The sequence below is a fragment of the Lissotriton vulgaris genome, unplaced genomic scaffold (assembly GCF_964263255.1).
Source record: "Lissotriton vulgaris unplaced genomic scaffold, aLisVul1.2 SCAFFOLD_472, whole genome shotgun sequence".
Lineage (NCBI taxonomy): Eukaryota > Metazoa > Chordata > Amphibia > Caudata > Salamandridae > Lissotriton > Lissotriton vulgaris.
In genome coordinates, this window is record NW_028241918.1 from 857,998 (window position 1) to 885,583 (window position 27,586).

A 27,586-nucleotide genomic window follows, 5' to 3' on the forward strand; every position below is an offset into this window, starting at 1 on the left:
CCCCTGCTCTAAGATAACTACTCTCCTATAAAGACCTTCTTCAGTGAATTGGTCACTGTATGCTTGAAGCTCATGTACGTATTGGTCTGCGACATCCACTTGCGATCTGCCTTTCTCTTTTGAGATGATAGTGACTTATTTTCTGTACACAGCTTTATACTGCACTTCTACAGTTTGGAAGTGTTGCAAATAATAGATGTTGCTGCTAACCAATATAAGGTGTGCATTGTGTCTATGTCCATTTCTGGTTTTGACTATTTTAAAGCACATCTTATTCTTTGGAAAAGTATACCAGCCCCAGTAAAAAACTCTAGTATAGCTCTCAATGGCTGCTTCTCTCTTCCCACCTTACCATCTAGGGTCCTGGTCCTCTTCTAAAGGTGTCTGCTGGGCCCCACGACAAACACTGGCCACATCCACTCCCCTGGTGTGGACATGTTTCCCACATAGGAGCTATGAGACGGCCGTGTTTGTTTCTCTTTCTAGTCTGTCGTTCAGTTTGAGCGATAATGACTGAAGTACCAAATAAAGTGTCCGGTATGATAATATTACATGTACTATAGACCACACAGAAGGCGACCTCAGGAACTCTGTAAGCAGATGCTCGGCTCTTGTCCCACAGGTTCGTGTACAGGTGTATTTGCTGTGCATTTATTTTTTATGTTTTATCATGTTAAGTTTTCGGGATAGTGCAGCCAGGAAAGGCAGTGGAGCTCCTGTGCCAGAGTGTGTGTGTGAAATAGATAGTGAAAGGCAGCATCCTGTGGCGTTACCATGGAGACACAGAGATGCTCTCAGATGTGTCTTGCTTCCTCGCAGTGGCAACTCACTCCTGGTGCTGGTTCTCTCTGCCTCACCAATAGAAGAATCCGGTCTTGGACTGCGCTTCTCTTCCAGCTGAAGTTTTATTATATCTTTTCGATGGCTCTTACCCATAAGTGTATACACCAAGGTCGTCCCAAAGTGTCCTTTAAACTTCAAGATGAGAAGGACATTGCAGTCAGAGGCTGTAGAGCGCTTTTTGTGGAAAGATGGCGCCTGGAGACAGGGTGATGCACTAGACAGTGTTCACCAAAATGGGTCGCGAGACGATTTTTGATGGGTTGGGAAAGTGTGAGTAATAAGTAAAGATAAGTTTAAATTCTGTGTTTATCTTGCCACTTTTGCAGTGCTTCAGTAGCTAAGGTCAAATGTTGGCTTTTGACAAGTTGCTGCTTATTCTTTTAAAATGGGATTGGTGTTTACTTTACTTTCTTTTGAGATCAAAGTGAGAGGATTTTTTTTAAGTGAATTATGTAACAATCTTAGGATGTCCTTTATGTTTTTTTTTTCTTGCAACACACAAATGTAATTATCGATTGAGTGTTGTATAATTTAATCAATAAAACTGTATGTCTGTGCAAAGTTAGTGGCCCTTTCAATTGAAAATGTAGTGTCTCTATATGACAATGCACTACCGCACAATGCTTTAGGTACATTCAAATATCACCCGTCCTCATGTCTATTAAAGCTAGGTGGGTCGCTAAAGTCTGCCATTCTAAAAAGTGGTCGTGGGTCTAAAAAGTTTGGTAACCATTGCGCTAGAAGCTAGATCTGTGGTAAGCCGAAGTCAACAGGCTGCTATCTTATCATTGACCCAAGGTTTCGTGGGCCCGCCACAATAATACTACTACACTATATTGCTGTAGATAAACCATAGTCTTGATTGATAACCATAAATGATGTTGGGTGTATCTGATTGGACACCCTCTGAATGACAGCTGGTCTCAAAAGACGATTATTTGGTATCACAACATGAATCCACGCTTGTTTAAGACTGAGAGGGGGCCAACATTGAATGGTTGATCACGTTAGTAAGGTCAGGTGAAAACCCTCCTAGGCGAATATTACATGTGTACCATCTGGTCAGAGTGTTTTGTGGCATAAAATAGGTGGCCTGCTATGCACAAATTGCAGTGGATTGCTTTTTGTGCGTGTTATTGACATCTCTACGTTTTACTCCTGGTGTTAGCAGAAGGTTAGACCGGATGCAACCACCAACTGCAACTCAGCAGAAAGCGCAATAATCACTGAACTAAAAATGGGTGCAGCAAGGAGAAGGGGCACTCTTTGTGCCCATGCTTATCTCTGCATTGACCAGTATAAGTAGCCATTAATAATACAAACCAAAAGAGAGCTTTTGCCACTTTTCAGATTGCTCCTTTGTTGCTCAAGTGAGTAGCGCATTACTTAGCAAACCGTCATATTCTAGAGTCCTAGCACTGCTACTGCAGTTCTTAAGATGTAATGTTGTCAATGCGCTCTTTCTCATCAATAAAACTGTACATAGACAAATGTGTATGAGTGTATGTATGTATAGTGTATTCGTGCAAACCTAACCATAGTCCGGCTTAAAGTCCGAGAGTGATGAGAGCGGTAGCTGGGTCAAGTACAGATTGTGCCCATAACCCAGCTATTAGTTTGATGCATTCAGTGTATGAAATCTATACAGCAACCTGGAAAACAAACTCTGAGATGAGGAGAAACTTAAATTCAGGTTGATTGGTTAACATGACAGGTGCAGTTTAACGATACAATAATGTATGTGTACACTTAATCATCAAGAATATATCAGAGTGAGGTTGTTCAGCATTGGTACCGTGATCGATTTTCAGGATAAATGCAATGTAAATGATCCCCACTGAGGTCATTGCACGTAAATTTATCTCATGTTGATATGAAGTTCTTTGATCGGTCTAGTGCTCACGGATTGGAGTTAGCCTCCTTTGTTCTAATCCAAGACCATGTTCAATAAAGCCAAGAAACAGGCAGGTTTCTCTTACTTGTTGTCTTGGTCTCAGTTATGTAGCAGAATGCACTGTTGCGTTTTCTTTTCAAGCGCCCTTGACCACCATCTCTCTTTTTCATAGGTTATGGGTTTCGTCTTGGGACGCGATTGGATCTGTGGAAAGCCTGTATGGATGAAAGGCTATATGGAGATCTGGGGGATTCACCATTATGTCTGGATTTTCGAATACTTTTGCCTACTGTGAGGATTTTGCCTTTGGAACTTGGACATGGCTTGCAATGACGTATTTGTGTCTTTCTAATGCAATGAAGGGCATTTGTCATTTTGTGCTCTGAGGATCACTTCCTACCATGCTCCTTCTTGGTGGAATTCCTTCTAGCATCGCTCCATGCCATTTGGATTATCGTTTAATTTCTGCAAATGGAAATCGTTTGTTGGGATGCTCCTGTTCCCAGGTATGGCTTCCTGCATTACTTTTCAATTGATAAATCTATCCTTCTGTTGACTATACTAATTGTGTTTTTTAATAGCAATGACTTGGTTTTTGTATCATTTCACATGGGTACTGCAACCATTGCTAAGCACTGTAAATACCAAATGTGACTATAACCCAAAATACATTTACACATTTTACCAACCTCAGAAGAGTGAATAATGAGTTTGTCTTCACTTGATTCGAAATTGTGACCTCTAAATGACAGAAGTTGTCAGCAGTGACTCTAAACCCACTCAGCCGTTTTTATAGCGGTTTTGTAAATAGCTATCTATCTGCAGGCCGTGAGTCCTACTGTTGGGTTTACAATAAGTGTTGAGAGTAGGGAGCATCAAGGATAGCAGTCAGTCCAAGACAGTGGAGACCAGGAGAATAGTCTACAAGATTTTGCAGCTCAGAAAAAAAATTCAGAAAGTTTGTGCAAATTTGTTCTCCACGAACCAGTTCAGTAAGGACGCAAAATACTCACAAGCATCTCATCTATTACTTCAAAGGTGAAAATATGGAAACTTTTTTTTTGATGAATGAGCCCACTGCCTAGGCTTGTGCTAGTCATTGGCAGTATGGAGGGAGGTGAGAGGAAGGGTGCCTCACCTGGATCTCACCTTAGACGCCTGTAGTGAACATTCTGTCCCTCTGGTTGGTCTCATTTTGATAGTATTGCTGTTTGCTCACTGATATATGGCTTAAGTGGAATACAAATTTATCAACGCCTCTACGTTTCAATCAACATACTTCATTGATTGTATCTAATTGTAATCCTAATTTGCAGCACTGATTTATGAAGAAAACATTATACTGTTTTAATGGTTTGCAAAGAGTTTGGAATGTGTGCAAACGTCCTCCTGTATTGATACAGTGTGGCTCATGCAGTTCTTCTTGCACCATACCTGCTGATTCACTACTGTTCATCTAATTAATCTTCGAATGTAGGCTCTCTTTTCTTGTAAGACATTTTTCGAGCGAAGGATGGTCACTTTTATGTGGCATTTTCAACGGTACAGCGTAGCAATGTTTCTCTAGAATCAGTGGCGACTGGCATCTACTGAGGGTTGGGGGGGCAGCTAAACAAAAGAAAAAGAAAAGCACTTACCGGATCCAGACGACATCCTCCGACTTCGTCTGCTGGGACTGCCGTGCATGCCGCAGCAAACTCCCTCGACCAATCCCGGCCTACTCATGTGCTGTTAACCAGTATATTAGCAGTGCCAAGGTTGGAGGGAGCGGCCTCTCTCTGCGCCCCCTAAGGCACTGGATGCCTGCACTTGCTCTCAACCCAGCTGTCTTGACAGCTGGGTTGGAAGGAGTAATATTACCTAATAGCGATTCGCTATTTACCGAATCGCTATTAGGTAATATTAATTCATTGCAAAACCTTTGGTGATTTCCTACATGCATAGCCGTTTTGTGATCACCAAATACCGGTGCAGTTAAAATCACTATTTGGTAATCGCAAAATGCTTATTTGATACATCCGGCTCTGTCTCAAAGTCTGGGATGAATATTGGGATTGCACTGTCAGGGATGTCCGTAATATAGCCGGTGCCGGGAAAGGTTGAAGTGGCTTGACCAACGCAGGGATCTGTCCTTGGATTCAAGGGACCCGACTGGTGCAAGAGGCAACCCCTGACCAACTGTGAATTTCATGAGGCCATTCACCTCCTATTTGAGCGGCCCGTCCCCGCAGGTGAGCCCTGGGGCCCCTCTCAAACCCACAGTGCCTAAAAGTGCCCCAGCGGGGATGGGTCGCCCAAATATGAGGAGCATGCTATTATAAAAGTCACGGAGTCGGGTGGGGGTCACTCTGGCTCCTGGAAACTCTGACCTGGAGCAGTCTCTTCCATGGAGCCAGGCCTCGAATGACAACATTCCCTTGTTTCATCGGATGACTTCCATGGATGGGGTGAGGTTGAAGATTTCTACGACTTCTTGTTCTTCCATTTGAGGAACTTACCCAAATGCTTGGTAGACTTTGACTGCGGCAAAGAGCACCTGGAGTGGCTTCGCGACTGATCCTGGGACCTTACTCTTGACCGGGATCAAGACTTTTGCTGCGTTGGAGTGGCACCCAAGTAAGCACATTGCACATCACGTCCGGCGCCGTGGATACCACCTACCGCTGCACACAGGTACTGCTTCACGAAAAATGTCTGGTTCTATTTTGACGCCTGGGGATAATGGGGTAATTCTAAGGTAAGTAATCTACGACTAGAAGTCTCCATCAGATATCATTATTCACTATGATGCTAGGTGGATACTGGAGAGCTACTGTGGCCTCAGACCCATTCATTCTGCACATCGTGGTGTCTGTTCTCTGGGGTCTGGTGCTCTTCAAGTGGAGGCAGGGGACAGCACCTTTGTACCAGGTAATGGATGAGTCAGATACATGATGTACTGAATTTACTTATGATGACCACTGCAACGTGTTTATAAACTGCTGTGTAATATATCAAGTTGGTAGGTGTTTATATAGCATATCTTTGTATGTGTATTTTATGTATGGTGTAAAATGATTTGTATAAACTGTAACGATACTTTATAGTAGTGGGTAGTCTGCTCTAGTTGGTACACATAGGGGGTAATTTCTGGGTCTGAAAGTATTGCTTGCATTGCATACAATGGGGCAATGTGCACAAGAGCTAGATGTCACATGACTCAAATAATTTACGCCCTAACTTTCTCAACGATGTTGTCAAATGGTTATTATGGGTGTTGGTATGTGATTAAATGTTGAACTGCTGGACGGTTGCCTGTAAAGGGCTCTCCTGGTTAGTTACTTTTTGCGTTAAGGCAAGTATCTGTCACCTCTTCGAATGTTAAAGTGTCTCTAGAAACACTGGCAAAAGCCACACTCATTTAGAGCAGAATTTAAAGCTATTTCTTTCTACAAGATTACACAGCAGAGTGCATGCTATCGAACCAAATCTCCACCTGCTATATTCCTAAAACCCTGCATGAAAAAATAACCTTGACTTAAACGTTCATTTTTTTCCCTCCTTTATTTATTAGGTCTCGGCTAGACCGAGCATTTGCTGTCTTTGAGACATGTTATCTACAGTTAGTGGGCTGCAGCTGCCCCATAGCTTACCATTCGTCCGCTTCAACATCGCTCTCATATCCTTCGTTCCTGTTTGTCATGGCATGCATGTGTCTTGCCTCTTCTTGTGTTTGGCCCTCCCCTAGAGCATGGACCACGTATTTATGTCCATTCACTGCTCCCGTTTTTGGAGCTACTTTTTAATTGTGATTAGGCACTCAAGACTAGTAGTTGTGTTTTCACTCACTCCTTTCCCCTCCCGCCTGCCCCACATTTAAGTTGCTTCTTTTCCCCTCCTCCCCGCCCCTCCATCTCTGTTGCTTCTTTTCTGTCTCACCCCACTGCCCCGTCTGTGTCTTCTTGACCTCCCATCACCGTCAAAATATGCGCCCTATACCTGTCAGTTTAATAACTCCCATTAATGCAAGGCTTATGGAATGTGATAAAAGAATTATTTATATTTTTCACGCTATTTTTATTGAACGAATAACTAGAATTAAGCTTGTGTTTAATAGTTTCCAGCTCTGGCAGATAAGGGAACTGATCACCCATAGATAAAGTGAGATTTTCCCAAGATCACAGTGCGTCGGGTGGTAGCCAGGACTCGAACCTCCTCTTGTCCTAGATGTACAACTGACAATGTGTACACACGATGACCTTCCCTAAAATTAAGCTGAAGTCGTACCAGGCGAGTAGGTATGTAGGTAGCCCAAGTCAACGGGCCATCAGCCGACTGCCTCACTGTTCCAGGTTCGGTGGCACATTGTGTCTGTAAGATTCATTGTGCGTAACAAGACCAGCAGTTTACCTCGGACTCCATCCAAGCATAGTGAAATGTGAAGCTTTTACACAGTGTTTAATGACAGTATTTAGTTAGTTTATAAGGACTTCCGAACAAAGCTCCTTCAACACACAGAGCCAGTATCATTTCGTCGAAAAGCACACAATGTGTTGACGCTCGGTGGAGCCAGAATTGTAAACCGCGTTCCACGGTCTTTCAGTGGAGCCCGATTTGGAACCCACATTCCGCTTTCTTTCAGAAGTTCACAATGTAACCCCTCTACCAAGCAAAACTAGAGACTTTGTATAACATTACAAATAAATAAGAGCAGCTGATAGCTGCCTCAGCAAAGCACAGGTTTCTAAATTTCATCTCAAATGTGTGCCTAGTGGAATTTAGTGGGAAGAGGGTGAGGGATAAAACCAGCCTTTTGTTGAGTAGAACCCCCTGCTTTCTAGGACTGTTACTGGTGTCCCAGCGCTAGAATGAATCGGAAAAGGCACGACTGGCAAGGGAGTGCGAATAGTCAGAAAATAGACAGGTCTTCACAGCCCTTCTGAAGGCCCAGTGATCATGGATACACCTGATCGAGGCAGATATTTCCAAAGGGAGGCGGTTATAGAGCATGGTGCGTTGTTGACGTGTTTGCACCAGGTCTAGCACTGCATCTTTATTTTATAGACCAGTGGGGCCTTCTTTTTTAGGCCTTGGCTAGACAGCGGGCTAAAGCCTGCCCATAGGCTTACCATTTGTATGTTTCAACGTCGCTCTCTTATCCTTCATTTCTTTTTGTCATGGCATGCATGTGTCATGCCTCTTCTTGTGTTTTTCCTTCCACTGGAGAATGAACCAAGTAATTGTGTCCAAGCACTGTTCCTGTTTTTGAAGATACTTTTTAAATTGTGTTTTAGCGCTCCATACAAGTGCTTGCATTTTCACTCACTCCTTTCCCCTCCCGCCCACCCCATCCCCGTTGCTTCTTTACCCCTCCCGCCCACCCCATCCCCGTTGCTTCTTTTACCCCTCCCGCCCACCCCATCCCTGTTGCTTCTTTTACCCCTCCCGCCCACCCCATCCCTGTTGCTTCTTTTACCCCTCCCGCCCACCCCATCCCTGTTGCTTCTTTTACCCCTCCCGCCCACCCCATCCCTGTTGCTTCTTTTACCCCTCCCGCCCACCCCATCCCTGTTGCTTCTTTTACCCCACCCGCCCACCCCATCCCTGTTGCTTCTTTTACCCCACCCGCCCACCCCATCCCTGTTGCTTCTTTTACCCCACCCGCCCACCCCATCCCTGTTGCTTCTTTTACCCCACCCGCCCACCCCATCCCTGTTGCTTCTTTTACCCCACCCGCCCACCCCATCCCTGTTGCTTCTTTTACCCCACCCGCCCACCCCATCCCTGTTGCTTCTTTACCCCACCCGCCCACCCCATCCCTGTTGCTTCTTTACCCCACCCGCCCACCCCATCCCTGTTGCTTCTTTACCCCACCCGCCCACCCCATCCCTGTTGCTTCTTTACCCCACCCGCCCACCCCATCCCTGTTGCTTCTTTACCCCACCCGCCCACCCCATCCCTGTTGCTTCTTTTACCCCACCCGCCCACCCCATCCCTGTTGCTTCTTTTACACCACCCGCCCACCCCATCCCTGTTGCTTCTTTTACACATCCCGCCCACCTCATCCCTGTTGCTTCTTTTACCCCACCGCCCACCCCATCCCTGTTGCTTCTTTTACCCCACCGCCCACCCCATCCCTGTTGCTTCTTTTACCCCACCCGCCCACCCCATCCCTGTTGCTTCTTTTACCCCACCCGCCCACCCCATCCCTGTTGCTTCTTTTACCCCACCCGCCCACCCCATCCCTGTTGCTTCTTTTACCCCACCCGCCCACCCCATCCCTGTTGCTTCTTTTACCCCACCGCCCACCCCATCCCTGTTGCTTCTTTTACCCCACCCGCCCACCCCATCCCTGTTGCTTCTTTTACCCCACCCGCCCACCCCATCCCTGTTGCTTCTTTTACCCCACCCGCCCACCCCATCCCTGTTGCTTCTTTTACCCCACCCGATCCCTGTTGCTTCTTTACACCTCCCGCCCACCCCATCCCTGTTGCTTCTTTACTTCCCCCAATCCCTTGCATGTGTTCAGCTTTAAAACAAATTAATAATGGGGGGAGATTAGGAGATTTGTCCAGAATCACAGGATATTGAGCCGACGTCGAGACTGGAACCTGGTTCCCCAGTTCCAAAGTGACGAGCTCCTACCGCACCCTCACCCATTACATGTAGTTCGAGGAAAACCAGAAACTTTGTTAATTGTGTTTAAGCACTCCGTGCGAGTGCATCTGTATTCACTTTCACTCACCCCATCCCTGTTGCTTCTTTACCCCACCCGCCCACCCCATCCCTGTTGCTTCTTTACCCCACCCGCCCACCCCATCCCTGTTGCTTCTTTACCCCACCCGCCCACCCCATCCCTGTTGCTTCTTTACCCCACCCGCCCACCCCATCCCTGTTGCTTCTTTACTTCCCCCCAATCCCTTGCATGTGTTCAGCTTTAAAACAAATTAATAATGGGGGGAGATTAGGAGATTTGTCCAGAATCACAGGATATTGAGCCGACGTCGAGACTGGAACCTGGTTCCCCAGTTCCAAAGTGACGAGCTCCTACCGCACCCTCACCCATTACATGTAGTTCGAGGAAAACCAGAAACTTTGTTAATTGTGTTTAAGCACTCCGTGCGAGTGCATCTGTATTCACTTTCACTCACCCCATCCCTGTTGCTTCTTTACCCCACCCGCCCACCCCATCCCTGTTGCTTCTTTACCCCACCCGCCCACCCCATCCCTGTTGCTTCTTTACCCCACCCGCCCACCCCATCCCTGTTGCTTCTTTACCCCACCCGCCCACCCCATCCCTGTTGCTTCTTTACCCCACCCGCCCACCCCATCCCTGTTGCTTCTTTACCCCACCCGCCCACCCCATCCCTGTTGCTTCTTTACCCCACCCGCCCACCCCATCCCTGTTGCTTCTTTACCCCACCCGCCCACCCCATCCCTGTTGCTTCTTTACCCCACCCGCCCACCCCATCCCTGTTGCTTCTTTGCCCCACCCGCCCACCCCATCCCTGTTGCTTCTTTGCCCCACCCGCCCACCCCATCCCTGTTGCTTCTTTGCCCCACCCGCCCACCCCATCCCTGTTGCTTCTTTGCCCCACCCGCCCACCCCATCCCTGTTGCTTCTTTGCCCCACCCGCCCACCCCATCCCTGTTGCTTCTTTGCCCCACCCGCCCACCCCATCCCTGTTGCTTCTTTGCCCCACCCGCCCACCCCATCCGTGTTGCTTCTTTGCCCCACCCGCCCACCCCATCCGTGTTGCTTCTTTGCCCCACCCGCCCACCCCATCCCTGTTGCTTCTTTGCCCCACCCGCCCACCCCATCCCTGTTGCTTCTTTGCCCCACCCGCCCACCCCATCCCTGTTGCTTCTTTGCCCGACCCCATACCTGTTGCTTCTTTGCCCGACCCCATACCTGTTGCTTCTTTGTCCCACCCGCCCACCCCATCCCTGTTGCTTCTTTGCCCCACCCACCCGCCCACCCCATCCCTGTTGCTTCTTTGCCCCACCCACCCGCCCACCCCATCCCTGTTGCTTCTTTGCCCCACCCACCCGCCCACCCCATCCCTGTTGCTTCTTTACCCCACCCGCCCACCCCATCCCTGTTGCTTCTTTACCCCACCCGCCCACCCCATCCCTGTTGCTTCTTTACCCCACCCGCCCACCCCATCCCTGTTGCTTCTTTACCCCACCCGCCCACCCCATCCCTGTTGCTTCTTTACCCCACCCGCCCACCCCATCCCTGTTGCTTCTTTACCCCACCCGCCCACCCCATCCCTGTTGCTTCTTTACCCCACCCGCCCACCCCATCCCTGTTGCTTCTTTACCCCACCCGCCCACCCCATCCCTGTTGCTTCTTTACCCCACCCGCCCACCCCATCCCTGTTGCTTCTTTACCCCACCCGCCCACCCCATCCCTGTTGCTTCTTTACCCCACCCGCCCACCCCATCCCTGTTGCTTCTTTACCCCACCCGCCCTCCCCATCCCTGTTGCTTCTTTACCCCACCCGCCCTCCCCATCCATGTTGCTTCTTTACCCACCCGCCCACCCCATCCCTGTTGCTTCTTTACCCCACCCGCCCACCCCATCCCTGTTGCTTCTTTACCCCACCCGCCCACCCCATCCCTGTTGCTTCTTTACCCCACCCGCCCACCCCATCCCTGTTGCTTCTTTACCCCACCCGCCCACCCCATCCCTGTTGCTTCTTTACCCCACCCGCCCACCCCATCCCTGTTGCTTCTTTACCCCACCCGCCCACCCCATCCCTGTTGCTTCTTTACCCCACCCGCCCACCCCATCCCTGTTGCTTCTTTACCCCACCCGCCCACCCCATCCCTGTTGCTTCTTTACCCCACCCGCCCACCCCATCCCTGTTGCTTCTTTACCCCGCCCACCCCATCCCTGTTGCTTCTTTACCCCGCCCACCCCATCCCTGTTGCTTCTTTACCCCACCCGCCCACCCCATCCCTGTTGCTTCTTTACCCCACCCGCCCACCCCATCCCTGTTGCTTCTTTACCCCACCCGCCCACCCCATCCCTGTTGCTTCTTTACCCCACCCGCCCACCCCATCCCTGTTGCTTCTTTACCCCACCCGCCCACCCCATCCCTGTTGCTTCTTTACCCCTCCCGCCCACCCCATCCCTGTTGCTTCTTTACCCCTCCCGCCCACCCTATCCCTGTTGCTTCTTTACCCCTCCCGCCCACCCCATCCCTGTTGCTTCTTTACCCCTCCCGCCCACCCCATCCCTGTTGCTTCTTTACGCCTCCCGCCCACCCCATCCCTGTTGCTTCTTTACCCCTCCCGCCCACCCCATCCCTGTTGCTTCTTTACCCCTCCCGCCCACCCCATCCCTGTTGCTTCTTTACGCCTCCCGCCCACCCCATCCCTGTTGCTTCTTTACCCCTCCCGTCCACCCCATCCCTGTTGCTTCTTTACCCCTCCCGCCCACCCCATCCCTGTTGCTTCTTTACCCCTCCAGCCCACCCCATCCCTGTTGCTTCTTTACTTCCCCCAATCCCTTGCATGTGTTCAGCTTTAAAACAAATTATTAATGGGGGAGATTAAGAGATTTGTCCATAATCGCAGGATATTGAGCCGACGTCGAGACTGGAACCTGGTTCCCCAGTTCCAAAGTGACCAGCTCCTACCGCACCCTAACCCCTTATTTATTACATGTAGTTCGAGGAAAACCAGAAACTTTGTTAATTGTGTTTAAGCACTCCGTGCGAGTGCATCTGTGTTCACTCTCACTCACACCATTCATGTTGCTTCTTTTCCCCTCCTACCCGCCTCATCCCTATTGCTTCTTTTCTGTCTCTCCCACCTGCACCGGTCTGTTTCTTCTTTACCTCCCCTTCACCCCCTAGACCACCCCCCCTGCCCTCATCCTCGAATGTGTTCAACATTTTTTTAATGGGTGCGGGGAAAGTAAGTGATTTGCCTGGAACCACAGGCTATTGAGCCGAGACTGGAACCTGGTTCCCTAGTTCCAAAGTTGGCAGCTCTTGCCACACCCTCTCCCCTTACTTCTTATATATAGTTCGAGGAAAACCAGAAACGTGAAAGATCCAATATATTTTATTAAGGCTAAGGATAAAAAGATCTTCAAAACCAAAATCGACAGCTGCTCACAGACCTAGAATTAAGACTAAAAGCTCATATTTATTATAGGCCTGTTTTTACGTCAATTGGTGGCGGTACTAGATTTGAGCTTCGTTTGGTAGTGTGTGGACTGGTTTTTGCCTTCTTTTTCATTGAAAGTGTGGCGTTGGATTTCAGACATTATTGACAATGCTTGCTTCTCTGTTTTATCGAGCAATCGTTTGGATTAAAGCAGCTGGTTGACTGCTTTCAGTCCAGGTTCAACATGGCTAAAAGACATTTTCATTCACAACGTCAATAGCGCTCCCATTGCCGAGACGTATTGGCTTTGCCAATGCTTGTTTTGAATTCACCCTTACATCCCTTATACCTTCTGCTTGCCTTTTCTGTTATTAGACTATTCGAAATCGCGTGCCTGCCTTAATCTCTCTTTATTTTAAACCATATCACTGCAACCTAACAATATATCAATTCCTGAAACCGTTTGCTTCTCACATATTCCCATCTACTGAGCACATCCAAGTCATTAACGTACCACAAAAAAAACTGGGGTATATGCATAGAATATTTTCCTTCGGTGTGCAAGACTAATCCAATAATCAGTGGACTGACTGCTAACGTTGACTTCTGGGTTAGTTTGCTACTCGCCAGAAAATGCTTCATCGCCTCATGTGGGGTAGTAAGCGTTATGTGAATGTATTTTCAATTTCAGTTTCACTTTTTATTCTACCTTAGCTTTAGGTATATGTAATGTATGCTTTGTTCTGTGTATTCTCACTTGGCGCACTCTTTCATGCTCCTCTGACTGTCCAGCTTGAGAAACCTTCACTTTCGTGGAATCAGTCATCGGAGTCAACACCCAGAAATTTTCAGCAGCAACTCCTGGTGAGTTTCAGGGGGATGGTCTGGGTGTGTAGCATGGCCAGCCCAACCCATCCCACCCGATTATTGCAACTTTGCTCTACAACCTACCCGTGTGCCTTATTCACCGGTTTCATTCCTCGGATAGAGTTTTAGCATTCTAAATAGTAGCTGTTTTTTAGACTGTACCAGTTATGACCCTAGTGGTAGTGTCGACCACTAGGGTCGACTGTACCACTAGGGTCGACAGTACCACTAGGGTCTACCACTACCAGGGTGTACCACTACCACTATATTGTGAATTTGAGGCCTATATCAACAGCCGGCTATGAGGAGGAGACTGCACAGTGCGAGTCTTTGATCTGCATCCCATGGTTTATTTGATCTGTTAATAATGACCACATCATTCCGCATTCAGTCTTGGGAGTTGTAGTCCTGGGTGTTGTAGCCTTGGTGCACTTCCATTAAACGAATTAGTCTAACACACCTCAGAGAGTCATATCCATTGTAGTAGTATTTTATTCAAACGCCGGTCCCGGTGACACCCCAGTGAATTCTGGTGCTTGCAGTCAGATCAGTTTTAATACTCCTATATTGGTCCCATAAAAACTCTAGTGTGTGCTGCTACTTGCAGTCTGTCACATATCCATTTTGATAGTATTTTGTTAGTTCCAGTGAACAAGTGTGAGCTTCTACCTGTAGTTTGCCACATATCCGTTTTGGTATTCAGGCGTTGGGCCGGGAGAGACCCCGGTGTATTCTGGTACTTGCAGTCATTTATTTTAGTTGTCTTGCATTGGCCCTGCTGCTGTTACTTGCAGTCTTTAGTTTCACAATCCTCCCTGCACTTCACGCAGCCCCTCCCCAGATGCACTACTGATTGTGATTGTAAACAACAGGCTAAGATCCCTGGGAGTTGAACACCTCATGCACCCAACATTGCACTGACGTCCATCAACATGGGTTGCCCTACCCGTTCAGCGGTTCTAATGGGAATAGTCACGTTTAGTCATAAATACACATATATTTCTTTTCTTTTTGGAAGCAAAGACAGCGTACCAGGAGACTGACTCAGAAAACGGACAACCTGTCCAAATAAAACACGGTGTCATTGTTTGCCTGCCTTATGTAAGGCTGTCAGCAGGTAGAGAATGTTACTTTCCCACGGAGCCGGCGTGACTCATGTCCTTATGCTAACATTTTACCGGCAGAGCGAGCCCGCCCCCGTTCTTGGCCTCTCTTGGAAGGAGTCCGCTTGTCTGATGAGCACATGTGACGCGGCGCGTGCTGCGCGCTCAGATTCCCGCCTTTTCGTCTCTTTCAGTATTTCTAACAAAAGAGCAGCTTCGTCTCGTGCCTCGCGTTCCCCATGCTGATAATTCTCGACAGCACGGAGAATCACACCCTTTGCAGACGGTAGGGTAAAAGTTGAAACGTGCTCCCACCAAAAGGCATTCCCTTTCTGCATTAAGGGAAGCTAAGGTTTCACATCCTGGTTTTTATATGCGTGAGTAAGGACTAGTCTTCCATAAGAGGGAAAGAAAGTGCCCATCAGTTCCCTAATCCTTTTTAATGTCGAATTATTCTGAAGGAAAAAAGACTGGAACTAAGGATACCGCTGTGCAGTGTGACGTGTGCATGTGGAATGTTAACACTTCCTACTGGGTCAGCCAAAGCCCTGTAGGAGGCAGTCATGGAAGCTGTGCTGTGCCCCCTCCTAGCACTGTGGTGCTCCCCAGACCCTGGACTTAGTGCTGTCCTGTCACCGCAGGACTGCCCATGTACATATGGATCCTGTATGTACGCGTGACCCTGAGCTGCTACTGGTCAGGCATTCTGATTTCTTGAGCTTTATAGGGCACAGACATGTTGCCTCCTGGCCACACCAGACAGCATGGTTACAAGTGATTATCAAAGAATTGCTGACTATTAATGTTAGTTGCAAACTTCATGCTCATGATTGAGCAAAGTGTAGGTGTGGTGTGTTGTAATCTCCTGCATCAGTTCTTGTGTTGTTTAAGGGAGGAGCAGAGGAGAGACAGTTAGGCGGTAAGAGGCGGCATTGAACATCGCAAGCAGTTAGACTCAAGTCTGACGGAGAGATGGGATACACCCAACTTCAGATTGTTGTGGAGCACAGACGTGTTCGCAATAGCGGCAATGCATTGAAACCTCGCCTATTAATCAAGGGATCAAACCTGCCGCACAACAAATAGCTGTTTAGAACCCTGCCGGCTGGCGAAGCAAGTGGTGTGTTTTGGCTCTGGTGCCAAGACTTTGATGAAAGAGCAACCAAGACATTCATTGTAAGGTTTAACCTGCAAATTGAATGAAAACCTGTTCCATAATTGTAAGTGGATCCAAACACAACAATGTAGTCATAAGTAGAAGAGCTGGAAAAGTGGATTTTGTTGCCTGTAAAGGTAGCCTGAAACTCTTTCATGAGATCAAAAACAATTTGTGCTTTCCTTCAAAAGCTTGAGTCTGGTGTGTATGTCAAATATAACCTCTTCAGCTAGAAAGTTGAAAGGCTAGTTAAATGGCGAAAAAGGCATAGTATTTCAGACAAATAATCATACACCTTTCTCTGTAGGGAGCTACAGTGATAAATGTCAAAACAGTTTTGCTACCCTGCATTACACTGAATTCGGAAGCAGAATCGTCACAGAAAGATTACTTAACCTTACCCTTACCACAAGGGCCAATCCAGACACAATAGAAAACTAAACTACAATGCCATGCTAAATAACGAAGACACTGAACAGGGTTGTGCTGAATTATGATCCAGAGGAAAGATGTTGCCCATTAGCTAGGACACAGTGGAATTTCCAACTATCATCAGCCAGTCTGGGCACACAAGCAATTCCCAACCCTTGCCCGTTAATCAGGATTCCTTCGAAAATCCCGATTCCTTTACAACCAGTGAAGAAACTGAAGGAAATTCCCATAATTTGCCGGCTAATCAGAACAGATATGGACATTCCCACCCCTTACCAGCCAATTACAATATAGTTAAAAAGTTCCCCTCAACAAGCTTTATACCAAGTTATCAATATCATCTCAAGCATTTCAAAGCCAAGTCAGATCATCTAATCTCCCACCCTTTTCCTAAGCCAGACCGTTAATACACTGAAGGAGGTTCTTGCCTCTGGACAACCACTCGGGCCACAGAAGAAAATGCTGGCCCTTCACCAATCACTCAGGACGCAGAGAACATTCTCAACCTTTGCAAGCCCACCGGGGTACAAATATACATTTTTCTACACCTCCCAAGCTTTTGAGGATACAGAAGAAAATGTCGTCATTTCCAGACAGTCAGAACACAGAAGGACATTTCTACCACAAGAAGCGATGCCACAAAAAGCACAGAAACCTTACCTCACCTTCTCCCGGTTACTGATGATTAAATCCTATTCAACATCCTGGAAAATGGAAAAATGTATGGTATTGATTTATCGCGTACCTTTTCAAACAAAAACAGTCCATCCAACTGGGCATTTCATGATCTCAGCGGGCGCCAGTTACCTGTAGTGTGCTTAAAGGACCCATCATCTCATCCATTTCTGCCTCCTTATGAAGCCTCAAAATGGATGTCCTAATCACCGTTTAAAGTATCAAGATCCAGTAATACCCCAATGGTATGCATCGCAATCAAAGACTCCTTCTCCACCAACAACTGTGGTCAACTTAAGGCAAACCTCTCCTTCCTTCAGAACTAGAAGTCAAGGGCTTAACTAAAAGTGAACCTGACTAACACTGAATTCCTTCTTATTGCAAACGGCAGCAGACAAACTCAGATTGAAGAATGAGTACCTGGGTTTAAGCTAAATTAATTCACAGTTGAACCATCCTAAATTGAGGAATCACTTGGAGTCCGCCTTTGCACTGATTTTTCTTTCCAGACAATCATTAAAAAAAGAAGCATTTGCAATGCAATAGGTCTCGCATTAAGAAAGTTTGAGCTATTGGTATTGTAAATGACACATTTTTTATTTATGCTTTGTTTTTGAAAATAGCAGAATTAATAGCTTCGTCATTTACAATGGCAATAGTTATAACTTTCGCAAATGTGACACCTATAGAATTTGTAATGCAATATGTGTTGTATTTATGTGACTTACAGGTATTGATATTACAAATATCACTTGAAATCGGGTTGAGGTACGCGTAGGACCGTCGGAAATGGCGAGAGTACCGCTAGTGCTCTAATTGGCACTTCAAACGATAACTCCTGCTTTATAGGAATTGATGAAAGATTTTCGTACACTGGAATTCTGTACCCAAGGTTGCAAAATGCCCCGCTGTCCAAAAAAAGTTAATCAGATGGTACACTGCACACAGGAGGAATTGTCCTGTTAAACCTGACTGCAAAGGTCTTATTTACACTTGTGAAAATAAAGCCCTGAAGAAGCCAGTGTTTGGGCGAAACGCGTTGGCTGGGGATGCACTGAAATGAATAAAAGTATTTTCTTTATAACAACTGCGTGAACGTCCATCACTCCTATCGTCTTTACTTCCAAAATTGTGTGGCATTTTAGCCAGGAATTTTGAATATAACGTTGCCTCTCCACATGTGTGTATTACAAATAATGGCTTTTATTTTTTTCCAATAATTAATACTTAAATAAAAGTTATTGTAAATTATAATGGCAATAGCTTAAAGTTTTGTAAATAACTTTTGTGAAGATTATGTTCAGTGTATTTTATTGTAACGATAATCCCAGAACAGAAGTGAAATATTAACATCTTTTTGTTACATTTGTAATAAAGCTTGACACATTCCGAGAACATATTTGAACCAGGTGTTGTTGAATGGTTGCACAGATTGACGCTGTGGTGGCGCTGAGTGATGTGATGGCGAACGAGTGATGCTGTGGCGTTCAGTGATGCTGTGGTAGCGCATAGTGATGTTGTGGTGCCCCCTGAGTAATGCTGTATGCTATGCTATGTTTTGTTTTGCTATCCTATGCTTTGTTTTGTTATGCTATGCTATGTTTTGCTTTCCTATGTTTTGTTTTGTTATGCTATGTTTTGCTATCCTAGGCTCTGATTTGTTATTCCTTGCTATGCTGTGTTTTGTTATGCTATGCTGTTTTATTGTGTTTTATTATGCTATGCTTTGTTTTGCTATGCTATGTTTTGTTATGCTATGCTTCATGCTATGCTTTGTGCTATGTTTTGTTATGCTATGCTAAGCTTTGTTTTGTTATGCTATGTTGTTTTGTTATACTATGCTATTTATTTGGACATTTTTAAAGCGCCTGGTGACGCCAGAAGGCGAGTCCCCGCGCTATGATAAGTGAGCAGTTGCCATCCCCCCCTCCCCCAGGAGCTACCTGCTAAAAAGGTAAGTTTTTAATTTTTTCCTAAACAGGGCCTCTGATGGCTCAAGACGCAAGTCTGGGGGCAAGACATTCCAGCACTTGGGAGCAAGGTATCTGAAAGATCTCCCCCCCATCCGCGCCTTCCTAACTCTGGGCACCACAAGTAGTCCCGTCTGAGAGGACCGTAAATTGCGGGTAGGCTCATAGTGGGACACCAAACTCTGAAGTGGCACAGGGGCTTTGCCGCTCAGAATGCGATGGCACGTTGAGAGGGCCTTAAACTCAACTCTCTTCTCCATCGGAAGCCAATGGAGAGCTTGGAGAGCGGGTTTAGAGGGAGACCTTCTCGGGAGTCTTAGCACGAGCCGTGCTGCGGCATTTTGGAGCACCTGAAGGCGCCCCATGACCTTGCCTGAAGCCCCCAAATAAAGCAGGTTACCATAGTCTAGGCGCGAGGTGACCAGGGCGTGCACCAGCGTCCTACGAGCCGAGATGGGAAGCAGATCTAGAACCTTCCTCAAAGTTCTCAAGACACCGAAACACACCCCTGTCACCCGGCCAACCTGCGGGCCAAAGGCAAGGTCCTTATCAAGCCACATGCCAAGATTCTTGGCCTCCAGGCTGGGAGTGGGGGCCTCACCTAGGCAGGGTGGCCACCACGCAGGCGACCACGCAGAAGGCCCGCCCCCCACCACGATCACCTCGGTCTTGCTGCCGTTCAGTTTTAAACAGTGTGCGGACATCCAGGCTGCAAGATCTTGCATGCAGTTCCTGAAGATGTCCGCCGCAAGGCCGGGGGAACGAGATAGGGAGACGACCAACTGCGTGTCGTCGGCGTAGGACACCAGGTGGAGACCGTGGCCCTCCGCGATGGCTGCTAACGGGGAGACGTAGATATTGAATAAAGTCGGGCTCAGGGACGAACCCTGAGGTACGCCCTGGCCCAACTCGATCTCCCTCGAATAGCATTCTCCCATCCTGACTTGGAAGCATCTATCAGACAGGAAGGACTTAATCCAACCAAGCGCCAACCTATGTTGTGTTTGTTATGCTATGTTTTGCTATGCTTTGCAATGCTGTTTTGGTATGTATGCTATGTTTTGTTGTGTTTTGTTATGCTATGTTTTGTTATGCTATGCTTTGTTTTATGTTATGTTATGCTATGTTTTGTTATGTTATGCTATGTTTTGTTCTGCTATGTTTTGTTATGCTATGTTTTGTTATGCTATGCTTTGTTTTATGTTATGTTATGTTTTGTTATGTTATGCTATGTTTTGTTATGCTCTGTTTTGTTTTGCTATCCTATGCTTTGTTTTGTTATGCTATGTTTTGTTGTGTTTTGCTATGCTTTGTTATGCTTTGTTGTGTTTTATTATGCTATGCTTTGTTGTGCTATGTTTTGTTATGCTAAGTTTTGTTTTGTTATGTTATGCTATGCTATGTTGTGTTTTGTTATGCTAAATGTAAATGTATTTGAGCTTGTAAAGCGCACTGCTACCCGTAGGTTTCCTGGCGCTGTATAACGCTGGGGAACCCGTCCTGGCTTTTCCCTGTGAGATGGTCCCTATTGGGCACCTCCAAGGTGAAGCCAGGCATCCCGGCGTTGATGGGGCCATTTGTGGAGATTAAGCAAGATATTGCCCAGAGTTGCTGAGTAGAACCCATGGTTAGAGTGACACTGAGGCGAGATTTATGCTATGCTATGTTGTGTTTTGGCATGGTATGGCTTGCAATGCTATGTTTTGTTATGTATGCTATGTTTTGTTGTGTTTTGTTATGCTATGCTCTGTTTCGTTGTGTTTTGCTATGTTTTGTGATGCTATGCTTTGTTTTATGTTATGTTATGTTATGCTATGTTTTGTTTAACTATGCTATGCTATGTTTTGTTTTGCTATGCTTTGTTTTGCTATGCTTTGTTATGTTATGCTTTGTTATGTTATGCTTTGTTATGTTATGCTTTATTATGCTATGTTTTGTTATGCTATGTTTTGTTATGCTATGTTTTGTTATGCTGTGTTTTGTTATGCTATGCTTTGTTGTGTTTTGCTATGTTTTGTTTTGCTATGTTTTGTTTTGCTATCCTATGCTTTTTTTTGTTATGCTATGCTGTGTTTTGTTATGCTATGCTATGTTTTGTTATGCTATGCTGGTGAGGGTGTGTGTGTGAGGGTGAGTAAGGGTGAGGGGGTGTGAGAGTGAGGGGGTGTGAGGCTTGTGAGGGTGATGGTGTGAGGGTGAGGGGTGTGAGGGAGGGTGAGCGTGTGAGTGAGGGTGAGGGTGAAGGGGTGTGAGGGTGAGTAGGTGAGGGTGTGTGAGGGGGTGTGGGGGGGTGAGGGTGAGGGAGTGTGAGGGTGAGGATGAGAGGGTGAGGGTGTGTGAGGGGATGAGGGGGTGTGGGTGGGTGAGGAGGGGTGGGGTGTGTGAGGGGGAGTGAGGGGGTGTGTGAGGGGGAGTGAGGGGGTGAGAGGGTGAAGGGGTGAGAGGGTGAAGGGGTGAGAGGGTGAAGGGGTGAGAGGGTGAAGGGGTGAGTGAGGGTGAGAGGGTGAGTGAGGGTGAGAGGGTGGGTGAGGGGGGTGATGGTGAGTGAGGGGGTGAGTGAGGGTGGGTGAAGGTGAGTGACGGTGTGTGAGGGGGTGTGAGGGTGAGTGAGGGGGTGTGAGGGTGAGTGAGGGTGTGTGGGGTTGTGAGGGTGAGCGGGTTGTGAGGGTTGTTAGGGTGAGTGAGGGCGTGGGAGGGTGAGGGTGGGTGAGGGGGTGAGGATGAGTGAGAGGGTGAGGGGGGTGTGAGGGTGAGGGGGGTGTGAGGGTGAGAGGGTTGTGAGGGTGAGGGGTGTGAGGGTGAAAGGGTGTGTGGGTGAGTGGGTTGTGAGGGTGAGTGGGTTGTGAGGGTGTGAGGGTGAGTGAGGGTGTGTGAGGCTGGGTGTGGGTGAGGGTGTGAAGGTGAGAGGATGAGGAGGTGTGAGGGCGAGGAGGTGTGAGGGCGAGGGTCCTAAGTGAATGGTGGCAGGGCAGACATCATAAGACAGAGAGAAGAGACTGGTGGTGACTGCGTTGGTCAGTTTCAGAATCAGGAGGGCAGAGTCAGCACATTCTCCGAGAGATCAAAGTGTCTAGAGGCAAAGCTTAGCGGATGTAGCATTGCAGCTAGCAAGTCGAATGTTTTCAAGCTGCATGTCCCTAGAAAGATGGCAACACAGCAACAGCATTTGAGGAGCAAGGCTACTGTAAACAAGCACGGTAGGCTTTCACTTTCGTCCAGAAACAAGCTCTCGGCATTGCTGTGGGGGGAGCGGCAGCCTTTGAAGTCTGATGCGAGGCACAGACAAATGGTGATGTGACGTGGCTGGCAATGGCGTGCACGCGCATAGATCACATGAACTGTGTATAATCCGCAGTTTTGGCAGACTTTTCATACTGCTTACTAGAATCTTGATGCAATGCTTACGCATTGCTTCAGCAAGACCTAAAAATAGGTTACTCCTGTGTTCATTGCTGCATAAAGGAAAGAGAGACCCCACACCCATACCCAAAGGAGACTGGGTAAGCCCTAGTATCTCCTACCTAGATGGAAATACCATGCCGATTGTCAGTGTTGTTTTTCCTGCATGAACACTCTGAAGAACATCCTAGCTACACGCATACAGCTTATTGAAGGACTCAAATAGAATAACATCTTCATTCCCAATCTTCATGGGCCTATACAGGTTTCCCTCAAATAAGCATTTTCTAAAAAAAACAAAAAGGTGCTACATCACTGAGTCTGTGGACCAGAAAACACTGCTGAATAATAGACACCTTCACAGTCCAATATAATGTAAGCATCCAAGACAAACCCAGGCAAAAAAATCATGGAGTGCAAAAAAGGTAAAAGTAGTAGCTCTCTCTCTATGCACCAAAGATCTGCAGTGATACATCGCAATACACTGGATTGATGCCCTCCCCTGAGCAGTTTGGAAAAGAGCAAAAGGCGTCCACCTTCAAGAAGCACCCTTTCAGCTTTTTCTCCCCTCTCCAGTCAAGTGACACAGCAAACCGGAATCCCCCATTCTAACTCATTCCCTTAATATTGTGCACTATGTGGAATCATTCTTCCATCTCCTGACCGTTCCTATGCCCCCCTATGTAATCGCTTGGTTTATATACTGCGTCATTAGGCATTTCGGAGATTTCTGTGAGCTGTTGATAATTTGTTTTAAAATTACATATTTTAATAAAACTCAGAATACTGGAATTTCAAGAATGGAGCTCAACTTAACGGGATTCAAATTTATGACAACCAGATCAATCCACATGTCCGCAGCAAGTGGGTAACTCGTTGTAGCATCTTGCAAGCTGGGTCTGAAACAGTAGAGCAAGGCCATCAAAGTAACTGAGGGGTGTGTTTTGATGTATACCAAATTTAGGTGGAAAACCACCAACCATCCCTAATATTCTGGTAAATATCAAAGTTAGGCATTGACCAGAAATGACATGAATATAAACCCCATTTTATATATTTTTGATATTTGGTTTTATGCATCCACTTCTGACTCATCCCACCTATATTTTTCCAGGTACCCGTGCGTAAATTGACCAAAAGGGACAGCAATCTTACATTGATTCTCTTTGCTGTTAACATTTTAGCATTTCTTTTGTCTTGTACATTTGGAAATTATTAATTACAGTGCTGGATACAAAATGTAAGTACTAGTGTTGAATACCAAATGTTAGAGCTACGTTCTTTGACAAAACCAAAAAGGCATGCTCTGATTGAGTATTTTGTTTCCAGATTTCAACTCAACAAATGTCAGTTAGATTTTTTTCTGTATTTTGACCGTGAGCAATAAATGGAAAAATGGTCCGCTATCATACATTTTTTATAGATGTAAATGAAGATGCTACCAAGTTAATGCATTCATTAAATAAACGAGGGAATTAACTATTTCCCTCCACATGATATGGGACTCAAACAGTTAATTTGTAATATTATTGGATCACTGACACAATATTGAAAGCAGCAGTATTGTGTATGAAAAATATTGTCAAAAATTTAACTTACAAAAAGTGTCCTTCTACTTACAATGGTGAGTACATAAATATCGAAAATAAATTATCATTTCACACAAATATCAATAAAAACATAAATAAATTGTGTCTAATATATGTAGTTTAACCCCTTTCTTGCGGCCGCGATTTCCCCGCAGTGCGACACTTCCGCAAAACGAGTGCGGCCGCGACGTCCATTGGCCGACGGCAGCACTGGGGAGGTAGTGCTGCCGTCGGCCAATGGCCGACGGCAGCAAGGAAGGGGTTAAATAGTAAATCTTTAATATTTTAATATATAATATTAATATAAATGAAATACATCTAAATAATAATAAATACTATATATACTTATATAAACACACACATATGTGTATGCATGTTTATATATATATATTTATATATATATATATATATATATATATATATATATATATATATATATATATATATATAATTTAACACTTATTACAAATATATATTTCGCATTATATCAAATTTGGAGTTATTTTTTACATTTACAATATGATTTTTTTTTTAACAAATCAATGGCAAAACATCAAGGGCCTTGTTTTAATGTCGGTCAGAAAGCCTCCGACGACCGACATCTTTGGTTTCACTTTCGACCGCTGCATTACAATGCCGGCAGTTGAAAGTAAAACCGGCTGGTCGTTCCGGCTGGATTCCGACAGGCTCAAGGAGCTCGTCAGCCAATCAGAGGCCCCACTGTAATCCCTGAGGACGGCCTTTCCGCCGTCGGGATTACGATGCCGGTTTCCAACAGGCTTTCTATGTCGGGCTTTCTGACATGGAAAGCCTGTCCATCTTTGGTTACGTCAAGGTGACACTCTGTGTGCATGTTTCCTGAGGTCTCTAGATTATTTGGATCTCCCAGGCAAAGTTTGATTTGAGATGCTCTAGCAGGGCCCCCATTCTTCCACGGCCTTCAGTTGGGGGCCGAGGGGGCACCTATGGTGCCCCTGTGTTAATCCCTGAACCGCGTGGCAGGCATACATGGTGCAGGGATTAACAGAATCTCCCATTTCTCTATGGGAGTTTGTGCTATGGCCGGTTTACGATGCGCAAAGTAAACTGTTTTATTTATTTGCTTACTTCACTCCTTGCTGTCGTATGTCAGAATCCACAACCCCCCACCCCCGCCTCACTGTCTCGCAGCACTCCCTCTGCGAGCCGCCACTGTTACAGTGGGTAGAAGCCGTTCAGGAGGGATTAATTGAAAACTGAGGCAAAGCAGTGAAGCACATTGGGGCAAAGAATTAACAGTATAAGAGTTTTGAGGGCTGAAAGAATTGATTGGTGGGCAAGACGGGTTAGCCTACTTGAGAATGGGGATGAGTTGCTTAGGTATAGTAGAAGTGCAGGGTGAGAGTGGTGGCGAGAGGGTGGTGATGTTGAAGGGTGGAGATAGAGGGAGCAGCAAGTGGATTAGAAAGGGTGTTTCTTATAATGGTTTCCTTGGAGACAAAGTGTGATGCAAAGTCTGAGGCTAAGAGTATGGAGTGACTGAAGGAAGGACGTGGTTGGGTGAGAGGAATTGGGGGATGCTGAAAGTGTCCATGGATGTGGTGTGCTGGAGTTGTATAAGGTCATTGTGAATTTGGTATAGGTAAAGGGAGATGGAGAGTGTGGGACAAGTTACCTTTTTGAGACAGTAAAAGGGAGAAATGTTTTTATTTTCGGAAGAGTGATATTCATCACAATATATTTTGCAGAGGAGGTATATTAACAATATGGATTAGATCATGGTCTTTGGGAAATTGAATGAATGGTTGGATGGGAAAAGGATAGTTTGTCATCAATAACGATGAGGGCCAGTGATTGTTCCCTTTTTATATGTATTATTGGAACATGTGTTCAGTAGTGAGTGGTCTGTGAGTAATTGGGGGAAGGGAGTCTTCTGTTGTTTTGTGAGATTTATGTATAAATTGCTAAGTAGACAAAAAGGGTGGACGTTTTAAATAAGTCAGTGACTCTGTAGAGGGCCCCAATGAGTGAATACCTTTTGGTTGGTTGTGATTGATCATGATGCCAACTTCCCTGCCTTCGCAATATCTTCATAGTTTGCAATGAAAGAGGCATAATTGATATGTAGGGCCACAGGAGTGGCAGAGTCTCTAGGGTCAATCCATTTCTCAGTGACTGTGGTGAAGTTTGACAATATGCTCTGGGGATCTTAATTACTGGTTATGAAGGAAGTTTCAGTGCGAACAGATTGATTAGTCCAGAGGCGGAAAGATGCAGAGAGTTCCTTGGGGTTCAGGTCACTGTATTCAGAGGTCTCTTGGGTCTTCAGACGTGCTGGGCAGATCAAGTGCTGTTCCTAAAGTTTTTGGGACACCTGTTGAGGAAGAAATAATGGATGTAGTGGGAGAGAGGAATGGATGCTATATGTAGTATGTGCTGAAATAGACCTGGTGCTTTACATATGGGGAGGCATGTCAGGGTAATTTATAAAATGGGTGACAGTATGAATGTAAAAAGTAGTGTGGTTAGCAAAGTAATTATCATATAAAGACAGAAGCCACAGTTTGGAGCAAATTACACAGTGGAGCAAATTACATTTGAAGACAGTGACAATATCGCAAATTAAAGATTTATAGCCGTTGTGTCATTCTGTTGCTAGATCTATACAAAAACCTCCTTAAAGTAGTTAATTAGGGAATTTATAAACGTTTGATCCAATCCCTAAGTTTATAAGTCGCTGAAGTTCCTGTCTCAACCAACATATTCAGTTCAGTTTTCTGGCTCCTTTTGAACATGATGGAATTGAATTTATTTATTGTATTATTACTTAAAATCGTTACTGTTTCATAAATAATAAAGCCCCAGGAAATCTTTGCAGAGATTCAAAAACAATATTTTAAAATCAACACCCATCGCTGTGTAATTGATCTCAGTACTGGTGGCCCCTCTAGTCCATGACCATTACTCAAATATGTCAAACAGTTGGTCCTAAAAGGTTTCAGTATTGCCACTTTGCCAGCAGTGCAAGAAATTATATGGCAGGCTGACCCAATCCACCCTTCTTGCGTGTGGCCCCAACCATAAAGCCTTTGGGCCGTTGTGCATATCAATTGCTCATCAAAACACAATCTCTTTAAAGGCCTCTGATAAAAACCATCCCTTAAGACTGCATAGTTGGTCAGGAGTCTTGGCTGCATCATAAACCTAGCTGGCCACAATAGTACCAGCTAATATATGGCACCCGTGTGACACATTTCCAATACTATTAATGTCATAAGGAATTAGCACAGAACATGAAGCGGCCATTAAAATTGTATTAAAAAAGCTGTGAACAATCTCCAATCAAAAGAGCCATGCACCAGTCATGATCAGCATTATTCTAAATCTTAAACTCTACTCATGTCTGGGCTATTCTACTGGGAATAACAAATAAGATCTTTAGGTACCTGCATCAAAAGCCATAACAGCCATGACGTGAATCACAAGGGCTATGTGGACTGAAAGCAACACATTAAAGTCCTTTTTCAGGGTAATACAGCTTAAACTAACTTCTTGCAGCACCATGCACAGCACAGTTC

The 27,586-nt window shown here is 45.9% G+C and overlaps 1 long non-coding RNA gene across 1 annotated transcript in view; it reads left to right on the forward strand.

Moving 5' to 3' along the window:
* LOC147669140 (uncharacterized) overlaps positions 1 to 27,586 on the forward strand; it is a 437,991-nt gene that overhangs the window by 169,371 nt on the left and 241,034 nt on the right. The window contains exon 2 of the long non-coding RNA XR_015303736.1: positions 2,910 to 3,243. This is a non-coding gene — a long non-coding RNA (uncharacterized LOC147669140). The remainder of the gene's footprint in view (positions 1 to 2,909; positions 3,244 to 27,586) is intronic.